Here is a 12,505-nt window from a genome sequence, read left to right as displayed (position 1 = left end):
TCTTAAAATGTAGAAGTCTGTTAGTTATATACTTAGGAGTATATGTAAAGGTGTATGTGTTGTATTAATCTGTTTATTTTCAAGTTCTAGAAGGAAATCGCCGCCAGTGAGCTTCCCCACTGTCTGCAATTTGGGGGGCGTGTCCTAAACAGATAGCTAAGGGTTAATGTCTCTTTCACCTGAAGCACCTGACCAGAGGACCAATCAGGAAACCGGATTTTTTCAACTTTGGGTGGAGGGAATTGAGTGTCTGAGGTCTTTGTTTTCTGGCTGCCTGCCTCTCTGAGCTTTGGAGAAGTAGCTCTACTTTCTAGTCTTCTGTTTCTAAGTGTAAGGACAAAGAGATCAGATAGTAAGTTCTATGGTTTTCTTTTCTTTGGTATTTGCATGAATATAAGTGCTGGAGTGCTTTGATTTGTATTCTTTTTGAATAAGGCTGTTTATTCAATATTCTTTTAAGCAATTGCCCTGTGTTGTATCATCTATACAGAGAGAACATTTGTACTTATTTTTCTTTCTTTTTATATAAAGCTTTCTTTTAAGACCTGTTGGAGTTTTTCTTTACTTCAGGGAAATTGAGTCTGTACTCACCAGGGAATTGGTGGGAGGAAGGAATCGGGGAGATTTGTGTGTTGGATTGCTAGCCTGACTTTGCATTCCCTCTGGGGGAATAGGAAAGTACTTTTTGTTTCCAGGATTGGGAACAGAGAGGGAGATTCACTCTGTTTGGATTCACAGAGCTTGTGTCTGTGTATCTCTCCAGGAGCACCTGGAGGGGGGAAGGGAAAAAGGATTATTTCCCTTTGTTGTGAGACTCAAGGGATTTGGGTCTTGGGGTCCCCAGGAAAGGTTTTTCAGGGGGACCAGAGTGCCCCAAAACACTCTAATTTTTTGGGTGGTGGCAGCAGGTACCAGGTCCAAGCTGGTAACTAAGCTTGGAGGTTTTCATGCTAACCCCCATATTTTGGACGCTAAGGTCCAAATCTGGGACCTAGGTTATTACACGGCCGTCCAAAGTTGATGTTGCTGAAACGTCCCTTGTGATCCACCAGTGCTTGCAGCACCATTGAAAAGTACCCCTTGCGGTGCCAAGATAGGGATATGGGTTCCATCTATCGCCCCCCCACAGTTAGGGAATCCCATTGCAGCAAAGCCATCCACTATGACCTGCACAGTTCCCAGAGTCACTACCTTTGATAGCAGCAGCTCAGTGATTGCTTTGGCTACTTGCATCACAGCAGCCTCCACAGTAGATTTTCCCACTCCAAATTGATTCTTGACTGACCGGTAGCTGTCTGGCGTTGCAAGCTTCCACAGGGCTACGACCACTCGCTTCTCAACTGTGAGGGCTGCTCTCTTCTTGGTATTCTGGAGCTTCAAGGCAGGGGAAAGCAAGTCACAAAGTTCCATGAAAGTGCCCTTACGCATGCAAAAGTTTTGCAGCCACTAAGAATAGTCGCACATCTGCAACACTATATGGTCCCACCAGTCTGTGCTTGTTTCCCAGGCCCAGAATTGGCTTTCCATGGCATGAACCTGCCCCATTAACACCATGATCTCCAAAGCACTGGGGCCCGTGCTTTAAGAGAATTCTGTGTCCATGTCCTCATTGCTCTTGTTACCACGCTGCCGTCGCATTCTCCTTGCCTGTTTTTTCAGGTTTTGGTTCTGCATAAACTGCACGATAATGCGTGAGGTGTTTACAGTGTTGATGACTGCTGTGTTGAGATAAGCGGGCTCCATACTTGCAGTGGTATGGCGTCTGTACTGAAAAAAGGTGCGAAACGATTGTCTGACGTTTCTCTGATGCAGGGAGGGGCGACTGACGATATGGCTTACAGGAAATTAAAATCAACAAAGTGGGTGGCTTTGCATCAAGAAGAAACCCAAACAACTGTCACACAGAATGGCCCCCTCAAGGATTGAACTCAAAACCCTGGGTTTAGCAAGCCGGGATTTCACGGAGGGGGGAGCAAATGAATACAAAATAAATCAAGTCTCTTTCTTGTTTTGATCCACTCCATCTATCTTTTACATCTTAGGCTGGTAGCAGACGGTGCAGTACGACTACTAGCCATCGTCATCTCCTGGGTGCTCAGCAGAAGATGCCGCATTATGACTACTAGCCATTGTCATCTCCTGGCTGCTCAACAGAAGATGGGAATGACCTGGCTGAGTCACTCCCATGTCTGCCCAGGTGCTCGTGACTGACCTCACTGAGGTCAGCTAAAAGAGCACCCAGGAGTAGGATGACGATGGCAACCAGGCGTAATGCACCATCTGCTGCCAAAAGGCAATGAGCTGCTGCTGTGTAGCAATACAGTCCCACATCTGCCATCACCCAGGAGACGTACGGTGATGGTGACCTGAGCGGGCTCCAAGATTGCTGTGGTATGGCATCTGCACAGGTAACCCAGGAAAAAAGGCGTGAAATGACTGTCTGCCATTGATTTCATGGAGGGAGGGAGAGAGAGGGGAGCCTGACGACATGTACCCAGAACCACTCATGACAATGTCTTTTGCTTCATCAGGCATTGAGATCTCAACTCAGAATTCCAATGGGCGGGGCAGACTGTGGGAACTATGGGATAGCTATGGGATAGCTACCCACAGGGCAATGCTCCGGAAGTTGATGATAGCCTGGGTACTATGGACACACACCACTGAATTAATGTGCTTAGTATGGACGCATGCACTCGACTATATACAATATGTTGCCAAAAATTGAATTCTGTAAGATCGGAGTAATTTCGTAGTGTAGACATACCCGTACAATCTGTGACATAAGAAACAAGACAAGCTGTGCTTTGTAAAGAACCTAAATCTTACGCTCAAATAAATGTGTTAGTCTCTAAGGTGCCACAAGTATTCCTGTTCTTTTTGTGTTGGGGTTGGAAGTTTTGATTTTGTAAAGTTCTCTGGGATGGATTTGCCAGAATATCCCAATGTTCTTCCTAAATTGTAATTAAAAAAACAACAAAGTTTCACTGGAGGACAAAATTAACCAAAACCCCCCCAATACTTGCTATATTGTTACAGATAACATCAACAACATAATTATATTCTGTGGTGCATCTAACAAGTTGTATAGAAAATCACTAGCTGTTCAAATGTGCAATTGTGTGTTAACATACCTTCCTAACAAAGCAAAAAAAGGACAATGATTCAATTATCAAAGTATGGACTGTTTTCCTTTCCTGTTCCCTAAAGACTTGAGGCAGTTTATGCACCTTTATCTGTCTAGGTACAGAATGACCTTTTAGGAGCCCTTCAATAGTTTGGTAATTGTGTCATTTCACAACTTTCAACAAACAGATAAAGCTGAGAACAATTTCATTTCATGACCAGAGGAGTGTAAAGTAAGCTAGGATTTCTCACATAACCCGCTTCCTCGCTCTCCTGAAGCTGTTATTCTACAGGCAATGCTTTGCCATACTGATAGCTCCAAGCCCAGATAACTTACATCGTGTTTTCACCCATAATTGTAGCAAAAACAAAAATTTCATTTCTCTGCCCACTGTGCGACTTTGCTGGTTGGCATGAGCAGAGGGTGCTGAGCACTGTTGCTGTGAGCAGTGGGGAGAGTTGAAAAGAAAATCAATGGCATTTCTCGTTCAATTAAGTTCATTATGATGCAGAACCACCTCCTCACACTGCAGAGCCTGCAAGAGATCAGTGCTGCAATCACTGCCTTTTAGCAGCTTGCCTCCCTCCGTCTGGACCTGCCCAAGCCACTCTCTGGCAGGGGATGGCAGTTTGCTCTGAAAAAGATTCCTGATAGCAACCAATGAAATATGCTGTCATAAATCACTGGCCTTCAGGTGAGGAGGTCAGAGTGAGGGGGAGGGGACTTAGAGCAGCTTTCAAAATAAGTCAGTTTATTTAGCTGTCAAAATTACTGCTGTCTTTTTTTACCCTTCAGTAAAAAGTTCTCTCTCCTTGGTGTCTCCCTGAGAAATAGCTGCAATACATATTTTGGTTTTTTGACCTTTTGGTCTTAGCAGCCAAATGGCCTGATTCAGATCCCATTGAAGTTGATAGAATGATTCTCACTGACTCTCCAGTCAGCTTTGGATCAGGCCCTAGTGTGCCTAGGAAGGAAAGCTCAGGGGAACAAAATGTTCATCGGTTCATGACAACGTTTATTTTCCACATCTAGCTGTTTGATTGGCTGATTAGTCCTGGAAGGTGTGGAATGCTTCTCTCAGGTGAGGAGCACCCTCAACTCCTATGGCAGCACATCCTAGGGGTGCTCAGCACATTTCAGAGTAATACGTTTAGGACCTGTGAGCACATTTCCCACTAATGGCTGGCCTCAGCAACTACAAGATCCTTCTACTTTCTCACAGCTAAAGCAGATTTTACTTAGCTCAAGTGTGGAGGGGCTTATGGTTCACTGTGGCAAGTCCCAGGACTTAAACCCAAATGATGCACATGATATTTAAAGGTGTATGTGGTCACAGTTTATTACAAAATCAGAAGACAAGAGAATGATCAGTGGTCTCAAAGACACCAAGGGATTTTTTTTTAACCTGTGGAAAGATCATTAATGCCCTTGGCGAAGGCAGCCATGGTCTTCGTGTGTGCATTAGCTCTTGGAAGTGATTAAATGCACAAAATTTAACAACGATCTCACAGCCCCCTTCCACCCATGTCTATGTTCATCCCCTCATAGCATTTCCACACTAATTCACTCCACGGGGCAAGATTCTAGGGGCAAGTCTCCAAAGAGGCTGTCTGACTATTTAGATGTCATACCCATCTAGGAAAAAGAAGGGCATAATCCCACAGAAGTGTTCTTGACATTTCTAATTGCAACCTACTAAGCAGCAGCTGCCATGTGTTCACTATGATGTTTCAAGAAACTCTTGGTTAGCCAGAAACAAGGATAGAGAGATGCTGGAGAGGGAGAAAAATTTTTGACATGTACATGATTAGTAAATGTGTGCATGACTGACTCCATGAAATATCTAGCTGAGAGAGAGAATACAAGGTGATAGTGATCAACAACTACCCTCTCTTAGACTGATGACCTTCCTTTCCGGACTGTTGAGTCATGCACCTTTAGTACTGCGTCACTGAACAAGTAGCACAGTATGCTGACACTTTTTGCCTACACAACTGCATACTCATTTAGTCCAGTCGTTGTTCCACATCAAACATAGAATAACTTACCCAAATACAGTTTCTGAACAATGATTGTTTTTGGTAGAGTAACAAAGAAGGACCTTTACAGTTTCGAAGGAATGTCCACTTTTGATCAAGCCACACTCACTTGGAGCTTCATCCAACTTCTATTCAAGTCAATGAGAGCCTTTCCATTGACTTAATTGGGACCCAGATATGTCTCTTTATGAGTTCTAGCTTCCTACACGTGTCTGAAGCCAATGGCAGCTGCTACAGAACTCAACACCTCTGAAAATCAGGTTATTAGAGCTCTTCCAGATCGATTCCCAGAGAAGATAATTCTAGAGAGCATCACACACTGCAGATCATTTACTCGTCTCTTTCAAGATGTGCATTAGTGCAGTGCAGGGCAAAATTTTACCTTATATATTTTTCCTCCCTAGATTTAGCACTTTTCTGGCAATGACTATCTCATTTAAGTTCTTTGAGATGCACACATGTGAATCTAAATTGCCTGTGCTCTCCTCAAACTACACATAACTAATTAACACATGGATATTTTTTTCCCAGCTCTGAAGTTCCTTTGTAACTTTGGTTATGTTACTGAGGGCTGATGAAGTGAAAAATTAAAATGTAGAAGAGCATAAGTGTAGGTTTTCATGACAGCTGGCATCAGATAAAGCTGGTTATTTTCATTTGTTTCTAGAAGGAATCATATTGACTTTTGTAAAGAAAACTCAGAATGGAATTTCAGTTGCTGAATTCCTATTTTAACTGAAGGCCAATAGCTGCTATGGCAATAGACAGTCTTCAAATCAATAAAATAAATAAATGAAACCCAATTCTAATACACTAAGGGATCCCTGTTCCCACTGCAGTCAATAGGAGTTTGGCCATTGACCTCAGTGGAAGCAGCAGCAAGCCCTGTGTGGGATTGTTATGGATATATAGTGCAGTTACAGACCTTGTGCAACTAGCTCCTGTAATGCAAATGTCATTGTGAGCCAGAGTCTGACCACAGTTACTCTACCATAAATCTGAAGTAACTCCAATGGAGCTACTCCAGAGTTACACTCAAGTGATTGAGATCTGTAGCTGGCCCACACGATCTATTCAGAATGGCAGAAGGATATCAAACTGAGGCAGGATGTGTTCAACTCACCAAATTTCCATATCCTATACCCTACCTGGATTTGGCTGACTAAATCAAAATATCCAGTTTGGGATCTCAGTTCTTTCCCAGCCCCATCTATGCCATTCAGGTCTGTGATAAAAGCACTGCAGTTCACCTCATCCATAGATCCTTTATATTCTTATCCATGGTATGTGCACCTTGAAAGAAAACACCCATCTAGGGTGACAGAGACACAGTTTTCCAATGGGACAGGTTTTCTGAAATCAGTCCACTCCTAGCAATGTCCATGAGCACCTGAAACAATATCTTCTGTGCCAAACATAATGGAAGTGGGTGTGTAATCCATCTGGATGGAACACTGTGGGCTCACATTTCATTTCTGAGCTCAGTTGGGCTCATCAATACTCTCATTACAACAGCTTATTACGAAGTGGCTGAGCTGGTGAGAAGCAACATCCTACAGATAACAAAATTAACAATCCCTGCTTGGAATTTTCTGTTTTCCACATGTATCAGTGAGGATTGCTGATTGGCTGTGAATGATCATATTTTTAAGAGAGACATTGTTTTCCTTACAATCATGGCTGGCAAAAATTTTATGGTGGTCAAGTGAGATTTTGTAAGTCAACATTTCTTTTCAAAAGACATTTAAAAAAGGACAAACATACATGTAGGCTGAGCTTTCCCAAGGAGCCTAATGGAGTTAGGTGCTCAGGCACAGCTCCTCAAAGATATTTAGGTGCCTAACTCTCATTGAACTAGTTTATTTCAATGGAAATAAGAAGCCTAAATACCTTTCAGGATCTTGTCCTTCAGTTCTTTATCACTTTGATCATCCCAGGCATAGAGAAAAAAGATTTCAATATTTCACTCACTTGGTAAACTTCAATTAAATCATTAGATCAACTATTTTGCAAAAGACTTTATCCAATATCCTTATATTTTAAAAACATTCTGTAACACTATCCCAATACTCTATATTCTACTCTTGGTCCTCAGTTCCCCACTGCCTTCCCCAGCTTTGCATTTTGAATCATCACAACAGTTTACATTCAGAAGAATTAATTTGGCTAACAATTATTCACATTTGTATGGTTTACAGTTTATACACACACACAGCAATTTTATAATGTGACACAACTTTAATGCAGATTAGGGTCAAATTCTTCCCTCAGATGCACATGCCTGCCTGACTCCTGTTCAATACAAGTCATATACATCCAAGGGTAAAACTAGATCTGTGGTTAACCAGGACTTTCAATTAACTTTCTGAAGTTTGGACAGTAACATAAATCCTAAAATATGTGACCAGACAATTCCACTGCACCCCCAATCTAGAAAGTGTTCCTTAAACCCCACCTGTCACATTTTCAGTGTGTTCGTGCTCATTTTCTACTTAAATAAAGTCTTATCTCACAATCGATTGGGGTAATTTCAACTGGGCATCAATATTGGTTTGTATTTTCTGTCTCTGGTCATCTTCCTCTAACAACAGAACTAGCTGGAGGTTATGAGCCTCACTATCTATGGCTTGCTGTCAACAGATATGTCCTTTCTAGACTGTGTAATCCAGTACAGAATGCAATTAGTAATAGTATTTCATTCAGTTAGAGTTGTCAACCAGCGTAGCTTTTTGTAACAGAGATAAAGATGGATTCCTGACCTGAGGAGCTTCCAGTCTAAGGGCTAGATCATACCTCTATGGCACATGTCAGAAACAAGGCTACACAAGGTACAATAGAAAGCAGAATTCCTCCTTGACCTCCACAGCACGCAGAGGGTCTGCAGCTACACCTCTCCCTCGATATAACGCTGTCCTCAGGAGCCAAAAAATCTTATCGCGTTATACGTGAAACTGCATTATATTGAACTTGCTTTGATCCACTGGAGTGCCCACCCCCCGGAGCATTGCTTTACTGTGTTATATCCAAATTCGTGTTATATCGGCTCACATTATATCAGGGTAGAGGTGTACTACTAAACCACTTTACAGGGTACAGTTTCTTCCCCCGCCACGAGCATTGATCCCACTCACAGAGCAATTTGTATAAGGTGTCAGAATCGTGGCACCTATTCATGTTTGTTCTAGTCTTCTTCTAGGGCCAGATTTTGTCATTGCAATGGGTAGAAAGAAATGCTGAAAAGATCTTTACCCTGAGAAACACTGGAAAGAGTTGTTGATAATGAAAATGTCCTAAGATAGTGGTTCAGTCACAGCCAGGGGTCCAGAGCCCCCTGGGGGGCCACAAGCAGGTTTGAGGGGGTCCATCACAATAAACCAGAGAGCAGCATTAGACTCACTGGGACCCAGGGCAAAAAGCTGAAGTCTGAGCCCTGCCGCCTGGGGCTGAAACTGAAGCCCAGAAAACTTAGTTTTGCAGGGCCCTGGGCAATTGCCCTGCTTGCTACCCCTAATGCCAGATGAATGATCTGGACTGGATACAATCAGAATACCCTTGCTTCGATCTTTGACCATTTTTAGAATCTGAAATTCAGAAATCTTCAAACACTGTTCGATTGTGCTTTTTTTTTTTTAAATGTTCACATGGCCTCACACTTCCAGGTTCCAACCCGAACTGGAAGCACTGGAATTAGAAATGGCCTGAGCCATGAAGTTCAGATCTGAATCTATATTTGGAAGGGTCTGAAGCTGCAGTTTGGTCCATTATAATGATAAAGTGCAAACAGAATATTCAGATACAACTGAACTTCCCCAAAATTCAAGGCTATCCAGAGGTGGTTTGGTTTAGGATAATTTCTAGCTGGAACACCACGAAAACCGCTGCTCTTGTGTTCCAGAAACAGAAATGTCAGATATCTCACAGAAAAGCCTGCTCTCAAGAGATTTTTGACAGAGGTGCAGATAGCTCTGAACTGTTAAACATGTATCTGAAATTTTAAACAAATCAGAACTCTACAATCTGTTTGATTTGCATTTTGAAAATTGTCATATAGTCATTTTCAAAGCAAGTTTTACATGTGCTATGGTCAAAAGTAAGTTCAAGACAAGACACTTCATACTAGCTAAGCCCTAACCTGCATCCAGACCTTGTTTACCCTTAGGAAAAAGTAGGAGATACAAGTATGGTAAAAAAAAAACCAACCCAACAACCACAAACCTTTGTCAGTATGGCATGGGAGTGAAAATGAAAATTCCTCCTGCTGCAGCTCTCTCAGTCCTTGTACTCTTGAACTTGTCACTTCCCTTCAATCCTGGTGCTTTTCCAAGGGTGCTTTTACACACTGACCAAAATACAAGCAGCCCAGCTGCAGGCTGACCATCATGTACAACGGTTTCCATTCAAGCACCATGAGCCTACAGCCCATCCATCCATCCCCTTTTATTTGCTGCTATTGCACTAAATCAAATATACAAAAGACCTACCTGACTGATCTTTGCAGGAACAATGGCAGAATTCTACCCTCTGTCTATTGACAGTATTTCTAGAACAGCCATTACCACAACATTTGAATGTTAGATACTGAATTAGCTTTTTTGCCTTAAATCCAGTTTAGATTCAAATATCACTACTGGAGGGAGTTTCTACCACTTCCCTTGAGAGACTATGTAAAATCTTGAGAGTATACCTGTGATGTAGGGACTTCAGCTTTCCCCAGCAGTCTAGAGACCTGATTCTATCCTTAATTCTGCCATGAAATCACTTTGGGACCTGACAAAAGACACTTTACCCTACAGTGTCCCTATCTGGAAAGTAGGGGTAATGCTGCTTATCTACCTCTGTTAATCAGTTTGAGGTCTATGGATAAAAAGGTGTTGTATAAATGCAATGGGTTAATTACATGTTAGTATTATTGTATTAACAGATCTCACCATCAAGAGTTTTTGTATCTTGCTCTTGATTTCACATAATTGCTCCTAGTTGTACTGACTCACTTAACCCTAAATAATCTCTCTCCCTTCTTGGTGACCTTCAAACCCTTGTAGACTGTCATGCCTCCCACCTTCTTACCTACTTATAAGCATATTGCTTAGGCCATGTCTACATCTAAAATTTTGCAGCGCTGGTTGTTACAGCTGTATTAGTACAGCTGTATAGGGCCAGCGCTGCAGAGTGGCCACACTTACAGCAACCAGCGCTGCAAGTGGTGTTAGATGTGGCCACACTGCAGCGCTGTTGGGCGGCTTCAAGGGGGGTTCGGGGAACGCGAGAGCAAACCGGGAAAGGAGACCAGCTTCGCCGCGGTTTGCTCTCGCGTTCCCCGAACCACCCTGCAAACCGCAGGGAAGGAGACCTGCTTGTTCGGGGAACGCGAGAGCAAACCGCAGCGAAGCTGGTCTCCTTTCCCGGTTTGCTCTCGCGTTCCCCGAACCACCCTGCAAACCGCAGGGAAGGAGACCTGCTTGCTCGGGGGTTCGGGGAACGAGAGAGCAAACCGGGGAAGGAGACCAGCTTCGCCGCGGTTTGCTCTCGCGTTCCCCGAACCACCCTGCAAACCGCAGGGAAGGAGACCTGCTTGCTCGGGGGTTCGGGGAACGTGAGAGCAAACCGGGAAAGGAGACCAGCTTCGCCGCGGTTTGCTCTCGCGTTCCCCGAACCACCCTGCAAACCGCAGGGAAGGAGACCTGCTTGCTCGGGGGTTCGGGGAACGCGAGAGCAAACCGGGAAAGGAGACCAGCTTCGCCGCGGTTTGCTCTCGCGTTCCCGGAACCACCCAGCAAACCTCAGGGAAGGAGACCTGCTTGCTCGGGGTTCGGGGAACGCGAGAGCAGGACGGGGAAGGAGACCAGCTTGATTACCAAAGGCTTCCTCAGGTATGCTGGGATACCTGCTTATTCCACGGAGGTCAAGAAAAGCGCTGGTAAGTGTCTATACTTGATTACCAGCGCTGGATCACCAGCGCTGGATCCTCTACACCCGAGACAAAACGGGAGTACGGCCAGCGCTGCAAACAGGGAGTTGCAGCGCTGGTGGTGCCCTGCAGATGTGTACACCTCCTAAGTTGCAGCGCTGTAACTCCCTCACCAGCGCTGCAACTTTCTGATGTAGACAAGCCCTCAGTCCTCTTCCATTAAGGCCATGGGGAAGTGAAGGGCTCTTCTTTCTAAAATGATGCTTCTCGGGAATTGCTGGTAAAAGGAACTGCACTATGCAGCACTCACTGCTGCTAGAGTAAAACTACTTAATTATATTTACTCATTAGGAGCAGGGGGATTCAAAATCAACAGCAGCCCTCACATTGCCTATATCAGCCAGCCTGCAACTGGCTGCTGAAACGGGTGGGAGGAGCTGATTTGGGGGGAGTAATTTTGTGGTGGGTGGATCTGACTGAGGGGTAGTAATTATGGTGGTGAAGGAGTGGCTAATCTGTGGGAAGAGGAGCTGAGTGGAGGGGTCCTTTTGAATGCCAGGATGTGGGTGGGCACAAGCTCGCCCACTGCTAAAAGCCCCTCCTCCAGCCTAGGGAGGAGCTACTGAACCCAGAACCGAACCAATTTTGGGGGACAACAAAGGCAATAAGGGGAACAGTGTGGGGGTCAAAGGGCCAAAACTAGGGACCCAGAAGGGGACATCAAGCAGAGAAACCCTGAGGGAAGGGGTGGTAAGAAGACATGACATGGGGTTGGTAATTTTGTGATGTAGCACCTGAGTGGCTACTTTGTGGTGAGGAGAAGCTAGGTGGGAGCTGGTAACTACAAGCAAGTGAAACCCTTAGCGTCGCTGTGTTCAGTGTGGCTACACAAGGTGCAATGCAGCAGAACATTTCCATGAGCTGCTTGTGTTTTCTCCCTCAGCATTCACAGGCTTTCAGTTTGCATTAGCCAGAGCCAGCACTAGCTCTTTTGGCACCCTAGGGCTACTGCTACCTGAGGGTAAGTGGGCCAGATTTAAAAGGAAAACACTCCACCTAGAGAAGCTGCCCCAGCTGGTAGGAAGGTGGCCAGGTGGGAGCATCACCTAACAATTAAATGCCCTAGGCAGGTACCTATGTAGCCTACCCCAGCGCTGGCAGCAGGTCCCCCTCTCCCTTAGGGGAAGATACCTGTGTAATCCCCCAGGATCAAGTGTGTGTTACACACACCCCATTTTGGGCCTAGTCCACAGAGGGGTTTTTTAGGTCAAGCTGTGGAGCTTGGTGTTTTCAGCTCCTGGGTTCAGTCCTCAGTATGTTAGCCAAGAGAGCAATATACACGCTCTACTGAGCTGAGCCGGAGCTCAAACCCTTGCCTAGGCAGGGGTGCTGACAGATTCGCAACAAATGTGCCCTCTCCCTTGGCCTCAC

Source organism: Gopherus flavomarginatus, chromosome 2 (assembly GCF_025201925.1).
Source record: "Gopherus flavomarginatus isolate rGopFla2 chromosome 2, rGopFla2.mat.asm, whole genome shotgun sequence".
In the NCBI taxonomy this organism is placed as follows: Eukaryota; Metazoa; Chordata; order Testudines; family Testudinidae; genus Gopherus; species Gopherus flavomarginatus.
The sequence above is the reverse complement of the archived record's forward strand: the minus strand, read 5'-3'. Positions refer to the sequence as shown.